We start from the raw sequence: 17,247 nt of genomic DNA on the forward strand, positions 1-17,247 counted from the left end.
TTACCTTATCATATGGATATACCAAATTTAAATCTGCAGCTGCCATCATTTTCTAAAACTGACAAAATTGAAATGCATTATGGTAATCTGGAGGTGTCCAGAAAGCTTCCTCTAATTCCTCATCAGAATATTGAAAGTGCAAAAAGTGGTCATAATAAAACTGCCCTGCCATTCAGGAATCTGTTTGGATTTACAGAAGTGAAAAAGGTAGGAATCTGCAACAAAGTTTGTTAAAATACTTGCACCATATATAGATGACCTACAACTGACTTACTTTGATTTCTATTTTTTTGCAAGGAGTTCTGTTCTTGGCATTTTCATTTTAGTAACAGAGTGGACATGGTATCACATATAAAGATATGCTTAAGAAATATCTAGAAATAGTAATTGTGCATAAAGCTCTCAAATTGTGCCTTTTGTTTTTAAATTTCTTCTGAAAATAGCACTTCGATATGTGACTGGATACTATAGCATATTATTTATATATCTGTAGTGTGATGACATCTAAACCCCCTGGGCTTCTGATTGCTAGTGTCACCTGCTTTGGAGTAAGATTTTGTGAAATTACTACTGTGCTGCTCACTGTTTACTTGCAATTTTGGTGATAATGCTATGTCCAAGAGTTTAATTTGGAAAAAAATGACCATAGATTTACAAATTTTGAAAATCTGCATTATTCAGGTTATGATTAAACAGAACTGAAAGACTGGTATTCTGGATAAAATTGTACTTGGTCTGAATTTGAACAGCAATAGTAGACCTGGTCTTTCAGTAAGACTTGTCCCACCATTAAAATAACTAGTTGTCTGCCTATTTACTTCTATGACAGCTTGTCTCGACCTCCACCAATTCAGGTTTATAGTGCAATGTGTACTGTAGGTGTCTGTACTGTAGTAACTTTAGGTATCTCCTACTGATTACTGGGGCATTTGACCTCCTGTTAACCTCAGACAATGATGCCTAGACACCTTTTTTTCCAGACAACCCCTGGGCATTGTTACTCCTATTGACACTAGGGCATTTTACCATAACTAACCTGTAACACTAAATAATTTTCACTCTTTCTACCAGAACCAGGGGATTTTCTACACAGAACAGGGGCATTGTTTTCACTCACCACTGTTTCTCTTACCAATGTTAGGGCATTTTTATTCTACCATCAACACTGGGCCATTTTTCCCGTTAATGACTACTAACCCCAATCATTTTTCCACACTTTTTCCTGCCACAGAACAGCAGTGTAGAGGCTGTATATTATATACTCCTTCCCTACTTACTCTGAAATATTTTTATATGTACTACTAATCAAGGTTTATTATCTCAACAGCTGTCAGTACACTGAATGCGCTCAAGTTCCAGTAAATGGCACTTCATCCTTTAATGGCCAAGCCAGTCACCTGATTTACACCCAATTGAGCATGCCTTCTATATGCTGAATAACGAACCTAAAGGGACAAGCCCCTGGACAATCAAAATATTAGGGTGGCTTGGCAGAGCATCTCCAGAGAAGATACTCAGCACCTGGTGATGTCTATGAATCATTGACTTCATAATCGCAGAAGGGTATTTTTTAAAAAATTGGGTCTTTGTCCCAAACATTATGGAGGGCACTGTATGAGTCAGTGTGCAGTACTGTGTGGTTCAACTAATATTAATTTTTCTATACAAACCTGAGGCCTTCTGGTTGTAGATTCTGGTTGTACTTAGAAATATTTTATCTTGTTAGCACATAGGCTCTAAAGAAAAATACTTTAAGCCATTAATGTACACTTTGACACAGTATGGGACCTAGTGCAGGAAAACAGGGGCTTCTAGTCAAAGCTAAACCACTCTGAGAACTGTCAGCAGACTTTCACCAGTAGGTTGACAAGAAGGAGGGGGATTTCATTGAACAGGGACAGTGATTATGTAGCACTTTAAATGTCATTCTCTGCAAAAGTTCCACAATTCTACAAATAACAACAAATACAGAATGCATAAATGGTGTCATGCAGAGAAACAGAGGAACAACTCAAATCAATGTAAAATTCTATGTTTTTTTTTAAGCGTTTTCCTTTATGTTTAATGTTGTTACACAAATTTTCAGTTAATCTCAACACATTTCTATCTGGTTATGTGTACAATATAGCTGGTACTCAAATTTGTCTTTATATTTTAGTCGGCACTGCAAAAGATTACCTAAGAATCTACTCACACGTGGATTGCATTTGATGTTGCAGTGTGGGGATCCGCATTCTTTAACCCTTGTTAAAGCATAATCAAAATTTAAGCTAAACATAGGAGTAAAGGTTTACCTACAGGGTTAGCTCAGGTTGCACTTGCAGTTAGTTCTAGTAGGGTAGTAGATCATAGATGCCTGCACTACAGTGCAGTATACAGTCACAGTGTGGGTAGGCCCTGAGAACAGATAAGCCAGAATATTATCCAGTTATGCTCACATTTAGTGCACAGTGCTATCAGTCTAATATTGTGAGCAAGTGTACAATAGTGGAAAGCACTTGAAAGTCACCTCACTAAGAAGTCACTATCAAGACCTCACAATCCTTCACTATCAAGTCCGCAAGGTAGGGGTTTTGGGCAATACTAAAAAAAAAAAAAAAAAGAATACCTATAAACTAAAACTTAGTCTGATGTCCTTTAACAGCAATTCATACACATGTAAATTCCTTTTTTTTTAGTTTTGTGTTGAAGGGTAGTCGGTGTCCGACCCATGCAGCAGCCAGGAAACAGCAAATCAGTGGCTTTTCAACACAAGACCCTAATTCATAATGATAAATATATTGCGGCTAGTGTTCTTCTCACAGATCCAAGGTTTTATTTGCCTTAATGATTTCCCCTTTCCCTATACCCCACAGTGGGGGGAATCCTTTGCTCTCCCATTTTGCTAGTATTCCTTATTCAGGAAAATGGGCCGCAAAAGGGTTCATACAATAACCAGATATAGTGTGGGGTGGCAGATTGGCTACTTTAGATAGACCCAAACACATCTTTCATTTACCAAATCCTTATTAGCTTCATTAGATGTAGATGTTCTACCACTTTATTATTACAGTTTTGGGTTCTAAACGGGTCTTCTGTAGCTGAATCTGGAATTAGGAATGCAAATTTAGGGGAATTTATGACATGCAATGAGCCTGAGAATACCTGCAAACAGTCCTGTGCTTACAGTTGTATGCCCATTGTATTTATGCAGTATCCTGACGGCTGTCTTTTTGCTAATCCTCTGAGCTCTGGAAATTCTTTTGTCTTTTTTTATGGGGTAAAACAAAAATTGGTGTTAACAATATAACCACAGTAAACAATAAATATTTTTTACACGATTTTACTCAAAAGATACTATACTTATTGTTTATATAAAAATGTTTTAACAATTCTTCTATTAACACTCTAGAAATACACTTACACTTTAGTAATATAACTGCTCCAATTATTTAATGAACTCATTTTAGCAGTGAATTAAAATGTTCTTTTTTTTTGCACAGTTATATATTTTAGGCTAGCTGGGTAGGAGAGCATTTAAGCTGCAGGGAAGTTTGGACAAGGGGGTTACTATGACAACTTGTAGCTTTGGTGGAGAGTGCAGATAACCCAGTTCCAGAATACTGAATGTTTTCCAGCTCTGTAAAGTGTTTAACATATTGGTAATATAGCAACATTTTTAGTGGCAAAATTGACTTCATATAGGTGCCCACACACAAAATTAGATGTTGATTTAAAGAAGTAGAAAATTGCAAGCAGATATGCTCTTTATCGAAAAAGAGAAATGTAAAACAAATTTCCCTGCTTGTTTGCAGTTTCTATTACACTCTGTATACACACCATTTTTTCTTTTTAATACTTGTGTTAGATTGAATGAACTTCCATTTGAAATACAAAAATGGAAGAAGACTCGGTGAAGATGTCAGCACTGGCAAGGGGAGGGTAATTTAGTTCCTCTCTAAAATTAATACTTTCATTGTTGCATAGTGAGCTACGGAGACAACATGGGGTTATAACATCAAGATGGCCGAACACTGTGCATTCATGCCGCTGCACAATACAAATAAAGTAAATGTAAGGTAAAGCAACTGCAGCTCAATAGAGATGCTAGGTTAAACAGGCAATAAGCTCTAAATTGTGGGAAAGAAAGAGATACCTAAAAGTAGTGTTTATTCTCAGGTTTCCGGCAGTGAAGTGAGGCAGCGAAGGGTAATGGTTAAAGCAAATGCACACAGCTTATAGCAGAACTATCACACAAAAAGACACTTACCTTTACAGGTAGAAAGCCGTCAATACCTCCTCGATCCTTGAGACCGTCCCACGCCATCTTGTCTTCCACCATTGTCCTGTAAAGGTGTTGACACGGGGTGATGCCATCTTCTTCTGTCTTTCCCTGGTTCTTTCTACATCACCCAATCTAACACTGCACAGGCATGGGATCCGGAGATTGTTAGAAAAAAGAGGACAATTTTACTGCGCATCATGCGATCTGCATTTTGTTGCAATAGAAAAAGCCCCTTTTCTGCATACCCAATCTTATGAAGGTATCCCAGGAGGCTGCAGGGTTCCAATTCAGTCTTTATTGCCATGGCGGTAAAGACAGAGAAGGAGGGGGCCACTTTAAGGTGTTTATTTGCCACCTTTAGGCAGAATACTGGAATACTATTAGTATTATCGTTGATGTTATTCCAGAAAAGTAGAAAAAGCAGAAATATCTAAAAAAAATCAACCAAGGACAATAATAATACAAAATGTTTACACACCTGAATGAACTCATTTGACAGTTTTTCATCTCTTGCTTTTAGAAAAGTAGTAAAAAGGCAGATTAATGTAACTCTAATTTTTAGTGTATATAGTGCTATGTTTTTAGTGTTAGTGTACAAAAGGCTGTGTATATATAGTCCTAGGATATAACATATACATATTTTTGGATAAAAGCAATCAAAAATTTTTATTTTTCATTTGTTAACCTATTTTCTCTAGCGAACCTATCACCAAAATTTTTACTTTACATAAAAGGGTAGACAACCCTTTTATGTAAAGTAAAAATGATCTTTTTTTCCCCCTTTAACACCATTTCACCACAGCGATAATGACAGAATGGGAGTGCAGAGCCTCCTGGAATATCCACGTCACGCATTCCGGGAGGTTCAGCTGCACATGCCTGAGATCGGGGCTTTTTTCTACATTGGGGGGAATAAAAAGCCGATCTCACACATGTGTAGTGAGATCGGCACTCTTTTTTTCCCCCTTTACAGCAGGCTATGTCACCCGATCTTGTGCCTGCATAGTGCCTAACACTGATAAAACAAGAAATTCAAATGTACTGCACTAAATATTGGTATATCTATAAACTCTAATATGAATTAAAGATGGCTATATTACCAATTATACACACATATCAGTACAAATGTTCAGAAAACATGCTGATTTTCTATTTAATCTTAACAAAATATTTTCTAAACTATGTCGGTTAAAAGAAAAAATGTGATGATGTCCATATTATGTTCGCATTTCACCACAAGCTTTTGCAGAGAGATGAAAGTGCTTCTGTAGCAAGCTACAAATATGGCTTTGTCCTTATTCTGTTTCATTAGCGCATTTCAAGTGAATAATCATTCAGTTGGAAGCATTATACAGATGCTAAAAATGCTAGAAAAGTGAGCTAAAAAGAGGCATTTTTAGAACACAGGAATTCCTGTGTCTGTTCTGTAAAACTGGATTTTCATCACACGTGCTTCTACCTTTGCTTTCAATCTCATTTTATCTAGTCTTTCTTGTTATATCCCCCCTCTCCCTCTCTTCCATTTGTTCTTGCACAGAACAGTAGCTTTTCATCTTGCTGTGGCAGTGTCAGCAGTTGGTATCTCCTAACCAGCATGATGCTGCCAAGTTTCTTTCATTTACATGCAGATGTGGATGACTAAGAGAATTAAGCCTTGGAACTTGTCTTTCTATGAGGTCCTGCCAGCATGGAGCTAGCAAGGCAGAACTGATCAAAGAGCAATTTTAGACTGATGAATTAGAGGCTCCATTCTTATGCTAGAAATTTGAATATAGAGGATCACATCTTTTATTGTGATTGTTTCACATCAAGGCAATGGGCGTTATTTGCATAGGCTTGCCTCATCAGCCTCTCTACTACCTGGGGAGCAGCAAGATTCTCTTGACAGAATTTAACTTTTTTATTTAAGCAAAAAATGCCATGCTGATTTTTATATGTTAAACAAAATATACCTAAAACCTAGGCACCATTTAGGATTTTTGTGTATAATATATATATACATTCATACATAAATAAAATATATAATTTATTTCTTAGCAGTTTTTTCTATCAATAGCATAAAACATAAAGTAACCTAATAAATTTATTCTTGAACATAAACCAAAGATTATTAGAAATTTGTAACTTCTATCTGTTTTTTTATCAAAACTTTTAACAAGTAATATTTAAAATATTATGATTATATAAATGTGGTTTTCAATTCACATCTTCTAATTTATTTAATGTGTGAATAGGAAAGTCAGCATAACCCGAGAAATCATAGTTTCTGTTGCTAGCAGGCTGACTATACCTGGTTTAGGGGTGGGGAGAAGTTTTAGTCATTAGTGAAGAAATTTGATTACAGTTGTTTGGAATAATGGGAAGTATACATGGCATTTAAAGATGTAACAGTTGAGCATTGTGTTAGCCCTCAGAAAGATATTAATGATTGTGACAGTTTTGCAGTGTACAAGTAAACCTAACTAAAGTACATAACAAAAAGACACCAGGAACGGAAGGGGAGGAGCATCCCCTTAGACGGCTTAGCGCCATCCGGATCCTATCACGGCTCCAACATCAGCGGAACTCGGCAGCCACACGATACTCAAGTTGGGCAGGCACCAGAGCTCAGCACTGCATACAAGGATGGTGGGGAAGGCTGGAACTAGGTCTAAGGACCGTGGTCCCACGATCCCAGTCTTTGCAAACGGCTTCTAAAATGGCTGCAGTCCAGGAAGAGCATGCTACTGCATACTCTGCACCACAGGGGAGGAGAACTTCTTTGCAAGGTAGAAGCCAGAGCTCCGCAGCTAGTGGGGGGGAAGAGGTATCTCCATACACATCTCCAGCCAGAAATCAAACAGTCGCTCTTTCCAGTATATAAATTATCTCAGCCCCCACAAATGGCTCCAATTTCACCTCAAGATTCTAGCCCTCAGCTTCAACATAACGGGGAGTCTGATACCATGAGTACTCAAGAGTTAACTAAAGCTACTGGAAACGGATTCAGTGCATTATCTCAGGATCCTTTTGTTTCTAGATAGATGTGTTGTCATTAGAAGAAAACAGATTGTTTGTTCACATGGCTGCACTCTTGCAAACAGAATTGGCTAAAGTTACTGTTACCATTACCTCTGAATTGCAGCAAGATTTACAAAATTTGGGCTCTAGAATTGAAGTATTTGAGAAACAAATGGAGGAAACAGTTTTAAAGGTTTCTCAGAATTCCAAGGAAATATCAGTACTAATAAATTATAATGAAGATCTACAACTTAAAATTGATAATTTAGAAAATAGCTCTCGTAGAAAGAACTTTAGGATCAGGGGCCTCCCTGAATCCGTGAAAGATGTTAAAGAAGCCACTAAGAGAATTTTACAAGCCATATTACCAGATTACTCAGTCCCATCTTGAAATAGATAGGGCTCACAGAGCATGAACAACACCTAAACCTGACGGTCCCCCCAGAGATGTGATTGTCAAGCCACAGTACTATGCAACTAAAGAAGCTGTTAAAAAAATGACAAAATGATTAGACAACATGGAAATGGCAGGACACCAGAATCAAATCTTTTCAGACTTGACACCTTTCACAATTCAACGCAGGAGGACACTTAAACCACTACTACAGGTTCTTACTGACCATAAAATTAAATATAGATGGGCATTTCCTTTTAAATTAACTTTTCAATTACAAGGGAAAAAATATTTTTGCTGAGGGAGAACTCCTTAAAAATTTGGAGCTTATTCCTAAAGGAGACGCTCTGCCTACATCAGATTTGGAGGCCCCGATAACATTGTACCCACTTTGGCACAAGGCAAAGCGAAACAAAAAACATCAACAATAGAAATCTAAAATATGATTTATGGTGGTCCTATAAATCATTTTATGTAATATGATTTGCTGGCACTTAACATTTAGATTATAGATTACTATGGCAGCTGAGACTTTGATTAGTAAATAATCCTGACAGATTAACCCCAAATTTGGGGTTGTTGGAATATTTTTATATTGGTTTGTTAGTTCTTTCGGGATTATTCTGTTTATATATAATATATAATAGGAGCCGTGGGTTTCAGAGGGGTTACACATGCCCTCAACCTTTGGAGAATCTTGCACGGGCCATATTTATAATATTGACCCGGACATCATAGGAGGAGTGGCGGGTCCTCAGCGGTCGAGACGTTTTTATTCCCGGCGGCTGGAGACATACCTGCTCCTCCTTGATATACAATATGTTCAAAAATGGGTATTTTTGTTTTGCTTTCATTTGTTTTTCTGTGTTTGATTGTCTATATATGTTTTTTTTTGCCTTTTCTTGTATTTTTTGAGGACTTCCTGCTACTTTATACTCCTGAAACCGATCTTTTTTACTTAAGGTTAGATGTCGACTGACTTAAATCGTGAATCTAACATCACTTCTAAGAATATAGTTCTCTCACATAATGTTCAAAAGCTTAATTCCCTGATTAAAACGGTCAAAAGCCTTTCAATATTACAGTGCCTTAAAGGTTGATAAATTAGCCTTGCAGGAAACACACTTTTCTAATAATTCAGCTCTGCGGTACCTACATAAGAACGATCCTATATTTTATAGTGCAAACTCTGACAAGAAGAATAATGGGGATTTATTGTGTTTCAGGAGAAGTTTGAATTTTGCACTGCAAGAGGTATTTAAAGATCCAGGGGGGAGAAATCTCTTGGTAATTGGTAATATTGGCACACAGTTGATCTTGGTGGTCTCATACTATGCTCTGAAAGAGGGTCAAAATAACTTTTTTATTATTTTGCTGGAAAAGATATGGCCCAAGGTTTAAGGTTCACTTATTTTATTGGTAGATTCAAATTTGGTGATGGATCATATATTGGATGAAACAAATTTAGTTGGATTCAAAGACCCTCCTAAAAAAAGTCATAATTTCTCTTTATTATTGAGGCAATATGATCTTGTTGACTCATGGAGGGAAATGAACACTTCAGTCAGAGATTATACATACTATTCAGCTGCTCACAATCAATATTCTCGTATCGATCACATTTTCGTTTAGTCTCACTCACTCCCAGAACTACTAAGGGCTTGGTTTTTGTCCACTCCCTGGTCGGATCATGACCCCCTGGTGGTTTATTTGACTGGGCTGCATTGGTTTCAATGGGGAGTTTAGGTGGAGACTGAATGAAGGTTTGATCTCTGATCCTGAGATCCAGAGGGAAATTGAAGCTCTTTTGGAGGTTTTTTTTCAAATTAACATCCCTAGAGATACATCTCCGGATATTAATTGGGAGGCCCATAAGGCCTAAATGGGAGGGAAACGTTTAAAAATAGGCTCTAGATGTAAGAAGAACTATAATAAACTCATAGAAGATAAATTCTAAGAATATCAAATACAACATAAAAGGGATCCCTATTCTAGTCTGAAGTCACAGTTGGAAGCAAAACGTACAGAACTTAATCTGCTCTTGACTACTAAGTCAAGAAAACCTTGCAGTGGTCTTCGGATAGATTTTTTCTTTGGAGTGATAAATGGGGTAGCCTATTAGTGAATAGGTTAAACCCCAAGCCTAAACTGCACACTTTATCTAAAATTAAGCTTAAGGACGGTAAACTAACACAAAATCCTGAAAGAATATTATTGGCCCTCGAGGATTTTTATAGGAATTCATATAGCTCATCAAAACCAATTTCCCAAGATGAAATCCTGCCCTTTTTTCATAAGGTTAATCTTCCTAAATTGAAACCTAAACATATGGAGGTATTGGAGAGGCCGTTCACGCCAGGAGAAAAAATTGGCAAATACTATATCATTCCTTAAAATGGGTAGCTCTCCTGGCCTGGACAGTTTTTTTAATGCTTACTTTAAATTCAGCTCTGCCTTGAAGCCACATTATACTATATACCATTATTTAAGAAAATGTATGCAGATCTTGAGCGCTGGTCCCAATCTCCTCCGTCCTGGTTAGGGTGGATTGCTACTCTTAAAATGAATCTTTTACCCAGGTTACTAAATCTTTTCCATACCCTCCCAAAACAGGTACCTCAGAAAGATATTTCACTCCTCCAACCTAGAATAATTAACTTTATCTGGGCGGGCAAAATAAGTAAAATTTGTAAAGTCACTTTGTATGCTCCTACACAATTTGGAGGTTTGGGCACAAGTGGCTGAATTTTCTTTGAGCACCTAGAAGAAACCCGACCCCAATGAGTGGGTATAGAGTATCTCGACAGAACCTATGGATAAGTCGAATCCCTTATGTGGATACAGAAAAAAGCGAGGGGAATCATACGCTGTCCTTCTTTAATGCATTCAGTTCAAATTTGGGATAAATATCATAACCATTTAAAGCTTTCCTCTGCTCATGCTCCCTTCAACACCACTTTGAAATAACCCAGAATTTCTCTCCGGGTTTGAATTCGGAACATATTGGATGGTGGATTTCGGATGGTTTTATGAGATTGAAAGACTTGATAGATATGCGCACTGTCCTTTCTTGGGAATTTCTATCTAGCGCACAAGAAATACCACCTAAAGAATACCTTTGTTATAGACAACTGCACTCTTTTTTTAAAACTACCCTGTTTCCCCGATGATAAGACACTGTCTTATTTATTTTTCATTTTTACCTAAAAAGGGGGGGCTGTCTTATTTGATGGCCCTGCCTTATCATCGGGGAAACACGGTATTATTAGGGATGCTCCAAAACCAATGCGTTTATTGGTTTGGTTTCTCAAGTCGATATATGACTGACTGGGAACATGATCTAGGAATACCATGGCATTTGGAGAAATGGAGTAAAGTGGCTTACTCTTTCTCCAAGGTTTCGTTAAATTCTGCTTTAGTGGAGGCCAATTATAAAGTGGTACTTAGGTGGTATATAGTGCCTGTTAAATTGGCTAATTTTTTTTTGTCTGGCTCCCCATTTTGTTTTCGGGGATGCGATTCTAGAGGCTCCATGCTACATATTTGGTGGATATAAATGTCGGATAGCTAAGCGATTTTGAGCAGAGGTGTTTAAATTGATTTTGGGGGTTCTGGGTCAGGAGATCCAGAGCAATGCAGAAGCAGCTTTATTTGGTAAATTGAGTTTGGCTCTCCCTAAACAGCGCTAAAATAACTAAATTGATACTTTTAGCAGGTGGAATTTCTCTAGCCAAAGTGTGAAAAACTGGAACAATATCTCTAGATCCCATCTCTACTAAATTAAATTGGGTCATGATAAATGATAAACTTACTCCTTTGATTAAAAATTCTTTGGCCCTAGTTGATGATATATATCATATAGCCTTGGAACTCCTTCAATAAAGCTTAAGTGGTGATATTTCTAAATTTTACATCTGAATATTGGGAAGTCCTCTCTTTTTTTCTATAACAGATTTGGTTCTAACTAAACACTAATGATTTAAATTATTTGTAAAATTATCCTAGATTTTTATGTATAAAGAAAAGTTTAAAAAGGAAAGGTGATGGTGCGTCATTTATTTCTGTTCCGGTTAAATGTAGGTAAATTGATATGATTATATTTGATATTATTTAGGTTGTTATATTATTATACACAGTAATTAATTATTTATAAATGAAAGTGAAGTGATCATATGTTTAAATGTTTGCCTATAAAAATTCTTTGTATGGGTTTTATATGGAAAAAATATTAAAAATATTGAAATACAAAAAGTCACCAGGATATATAGCTAATAAACTACAGAGACATGCAAAAAATATAGCCCTGGCTCCTGGTGGCTTTTTTTCTAGCTCTGCTCTGCATGGCGCATGCATTGCATAGTGGAGTGAGGGAAGTAGCAAAAACAACAAAGGAAAACCATGGGTCCAAGAAACCACACAAAGGAGGTGTTTAGTTTGGCAACAATTATAGTGTATTATTGGCATACAAAATACAGTTGTCCTTCAACTAATATTATAGTTGTAAAGGCAAAATATTTATGAAAATATTAGAAGATACTGTCATTATATACAACATATAGGATAAAATTCCCTGATTGCTTCATCAGGGTACTCTTAATCATGAAGTACTAGACAGAGTGCACTGCCATTACGGATAATACACACCTGATGACTGAATCTGTCATCAAAGTCAAAAACTTATCGCAGTTTTAACACAACTGTGTAGTGTCTTTAACCAACGCATTTCACCGGTTAAGGCTTCCTCAGGGGTATCTCAAAGACTTTGCGGTCTAAACAAATAATAAATTAAACATTGTATAAATATAAATGTATAAACGTAGGTATTCATAAGAATATTTCCATGTCAATTCAAAATTTCAACACATAAATGCTATATATGACCATAGAGGATCATTGAAAAGATTAACAACATTCAGAAATGCTAGATCAATTAGTAATAAAAATAGGAAATTCCAATTACAGGGGATGAGTTGAGTGACATATAAAATATAGCATGAAAATGTTGAATAGTGTTTGCGATAGGATATAATGTAGGAGTGCCGTTCTTCCCTTTCTTTCTCTCTCATTGAGTGAGGGAAGATGTCAGCTTCCTACGGACCTGTCAATACTGTATGGTACCTGCATACAGATAAAACTGTGTCATAATCAGAATACGATCAATGTTATCCAGTATTCAGAAGCAGTAACAGGAACCTTACCTTTTCTGTGTTGAAGTATCAACTTTATTTTATCTTTTCACATACAGGTAAATAGTGCCTGCAGTATTGCTGGCATTGTGATTTTGAGCATGGTATGCTTCTGTATAACTTTTTTGGTAGTGCCAGGATGTTTGACCCTTCTGGGAAAGCTTTTCCTGATCTACCGTTACCTTTGAAACAGGATTGTATCTCCAATACCATAATAATTTCAGTTGCAAGACTGGATGATGCAGCTAGAGCGTGTGTCCTGAAGATGTGACGTCAGTCAGGGACCACATCGATGGCCCAGTAGAACTAACAAACTATATCAGATGGAGAATTTAACCTCTGTCCTGAAGGGGTCTGAGGAAGGTATGCAAATGCGATGGTTTAGCTAGACGTTTTTTCATTCTGCAGGTACTTGACAGTACTTGACTCTGCTGGTGATGTTGCCTAATCTATATTTTGCAGTAAAATGGCCAATCTGCATGTCACACTTACCTAACCCTCGCTAAAGTGATGGCACCTCCTGCACATGCGGGTAGTTCTGACCCTGGGTGCACCCTCTCTTACGAGTTTTATCAGTTTCGCTCATCCTGACTGCCAATCAGGAAATAGCCTCTTAATCACCCCTGGCTATTTAGCTAGCTCATACACAGAACTCAGCATTTTGCTGAGCCCCCTAGTTCCCTTGTGTCATAGGTGGCTTTGTGTCATCGGTGTCTGTTTCCTGGATCTCTGGTTCTTGACGTCTGGCCTGACCTTTCTGTGTTTCTAGAAAAACAGAAGGTTACTAAGCACTTCCCTAATGTTAAAGTTCTCTGCTGCTTCTAATCACAAATAGTGTATTTAAGGTACAATATTGTTACTATCTGTGGTAATGTTTCCTTTACTGTCTTCTTTAAATAAAAAAAAATTAGCATAAAATGCTAAATAAGGACTACAATAAGGTCAATGAGGGTTACAAAACCCCTAAGCAGAGTCTAGTCTAGACATAAGGCATTGGGCTGCATGATTAAAAGTCTTTCAGTAATCACTTGAGGAGAATATCTTACATGGGTATTGTCTTCCTCTATATTGTTTTGAAGTCCTAAATCACAATTCTGCATCTGCTGTAGCAACCTACCAGTTTAAGTAGGTTGTTTATATCTCTTTTTAACATTGCTACAGACCAATGCTTTTCCTAAGCAACCACATAGATATCATTAGAAAATGCAGATTTTTATATTTTATGATTTATGTGTGATTTTCATTTGTGATTTATGTGATTTATTGTTCTGGCAGCAGTCACAAAGGAGAACTGATAGTAAAGCTTAGTAAAAAACTAAGAGGCGCCTAATATGGAACATACTACTGTTGTATATGAATATTTATTTGCATAAATATGGATGTTATATCCCCTATCAATGCATATAGATATTCAATAAAAGAAGGTTATGCACAAATGATAGCTAGTCACTCAAACAAGGTGAAACATAAAGTACACAGCAATATTGGTTGATATCAAGATACAGGAACTTCAATCAATATATACAGTACATGAAAATAAGGTTGTTAGTAGGTAACCCCTGTAATATTCGAATAATAATTAGTACATAATAATTACAAAGGAGCAAACAATGCAAAATTAATCTGAATACCCATAAGACTAGAATCAGGAATACCTTTAGCTACCTGCTAAGAGGTTAATGGGTACCTCAGGAGCCAGCTTCCTTCAGAAGAGGACTCCATAACAGCTTACCTAAGGAGACTCTTAGGAGACAAAGAGAGCATGCAAGAGAGCAAGCCCGAGCAAGAGCAAGCAAGAGACCTCCATTCCCTCAGTTCCCATTTTATATAGTTAATCCCCATTAGGTTTCATTTGAGACTCTTGGATTGGTTAGTGGTTGTGGTCTGTACAATGTCCGGTTGACACCCACCCCACTGGATTGGGATAGGTTAATGTAATTTGATGGACCTCCCAGCTAAATTTAATATGTGAATCTGGAGCTGGAATCGAAGTTTAGGGGTCAACAAAAGGTCCAGCTGGGTCATCACCCCAACCTATCTGTTCAGTTATGCATCCATCTTCTGCTAACTCAGGCTTGATGGATTTATTACTCCTTAAGGGTCCTACTGGTAATCAGTTTGTTATGGGAACTTGATCTTGTGTACTGGCATGTTTTATTATCTGTTTGATTATTGTTTCTTGGTTAAGGTTCTTTGATAACCACTGATTAGTGATCCCCTAGGTGATCCAGATGGCAAGTACAAAGAAAAACAGGTTCCATGTTTAAACACAACAATCCTACACCTTTACACATACATTATATATACATTTATATCTATCCAAATATATCTATAAACAATCTTGAGGTGCAACACTACTCTATTTTAATTGGAATTAAAGTGATTGGAAATGTGGCTGTGTTTTTCATGGGACACATTTGCATTTTCATTCAGTTATATTATGAGACCACCATGTAAATTTTTGTGTATTATATATTTAATTATATCAGTGTATTTGTAGGCACCGTTTGAATGAATATACAATGTTATGATAATTGAACAATTTAGATTAGGTGTTTTACTTATGTACATGACTGTAGATATGAGGCATATTTCAAAACACTATATAAAACCTATTTAATGTTTTTGAATGTATGCCATCTACAGTATATAAAAAGTGATTTATTACAAATCAACTCAAAGGGAATCTGGTATGAGACAAGAAACAACCCGTCAATGCTTGACAAGGAGTCCATTACTGAGCATAGAGATAGTAATACTCACTTTCTAATGAAAGCTAACAAAAAATAAACAAATTGATGCTGCCAATTTCTGCTGCCACCAGTCAAAATCCAATTGCTTCCCTATAGAATACCAAATCTGATCCAATTGAAAAAAAAATAAGTACGTAACAATACGTTACAGCAACACACTATGGAACTTGTCATAGCAAAGAGTATCCACTTACCACTTCTAATTAAATCAACAGAGGTTATACATCTAAATCAATGCAACAGTGAAATAGCATCATTTCAAAGTAATAAATATTACTGATGTATCAAAGCTTAGAATAATCATTTACATTTAGAGGATAGAAAATTAATTAAAGGGACCAAAAAGAAATGGGACATTGATTCCCTGGAGAAATATATGGAGTCAGGGCTAGTCCCTGCTGGTTTAAAGATTCTTTCTTACTTTTTAACTTTTGCCTTTGAATTAAAGGATGAAAAACCTAATAGACGATTGGCCATCTTTTATCAGATCTTTAATCTACCTACATTATTGAACATACTATTTTTAAGAAGCAAACTATCACTGAATACATTTAAAAGAAATCAGAAAGTGACATTAAGTGGAATCAATTTCTGCTGATAGAAGTTTTGATTTCTTAGGAAATCATACTAATGGAATAATTATAAAATATACTTTACTCCAGTATTGCTGTATTTATACTGCATCGCCCTGTTAGGAGTTGGGTACTGAAACTTAAAGAAAGAAACAACTCTGGTGATATTTGTTGCTAAGCATTGAGTAAAATCTGGAATAAAAAAAAAATAATACATTTGGTACATGTCTACAAAAAATTCACATTTTCCTTTGTTTAGTCATTTAAAAAAACTGTAAGAACAGAAAAATACCTCTTGACACTGCTAAAAGTACAGTCAGCACACTACTTTCTTTAATGAGCTGTCCCAGTCCCAAGAAGCAATATCAGTTTTGGTTGAGTTCCCCTAATCTTTTGACATGAGGATAGGTTGAGGGTTCTTTACTCCATCTGGAGAAAGACGGGGAGAAATGTCAACTTTTTTTGGAGATTTTAGTGCAGTTATGGCAATGCTATGGATTTATATCCAAAAATGTGTAATACATCAAATTGAGGAGTTATCGTATAGAGCAGTGTTTCATAAACTTTTAAACATGAGAGAACCCTTAAAAAAACTTTTAGGTCTTTAGGGAACCCCTGCTATAAACCTACATAGAAAGAAACTGAAAATTAGAATTAAAATAAAGAGCTCCTAAAACTTACCTTTTCAAATTTGTCTACCTGTCTTCTGCCTCTTAAACCCTCACTACTCACTCACCCACCAATCCATACCACCCTTCTATTGTGTGCTACTTCCTCCGCCTCTTAGATTGCAAGTTCTTTTGGACAGGGTCCTCTCCTACTGTTTCATTGTTTGTATATGTCTGTTATTTGGAACCCTTATACAGAGCTGCACAATATGTTGGCCCTATATAAATACTGTTTAACCACCTAGCCGGTATGCCCGTACGAAGGTCGGGCAAAAAAAAATGGCTAGGATGGTTAACCCGTAGTCTTGGAAATTCAAATTTATATTTTGTATTTGATTGGATACAAACTTGCGTATCCAATCCAATACAAAAAATAAAAAAAAAGTAAATAACTTGGAAATTCAAATTTA

The sequence above is a fragment of the Pyxicephalus adspersus genome, chromosome 3, assembly GCF_032062135.1.
Source record: "Pyxicephalus adspersus chromosome 3, UCB_Pads_2.0, whole genome shotgun sequence".
Classification (NCBI taxonomy): Eukaryota; Metazoa; Chordata; class Amphibia; order Anura; family Pyxicephalidae; genus Pyxicephalus; species Pyxicephalus adspersus.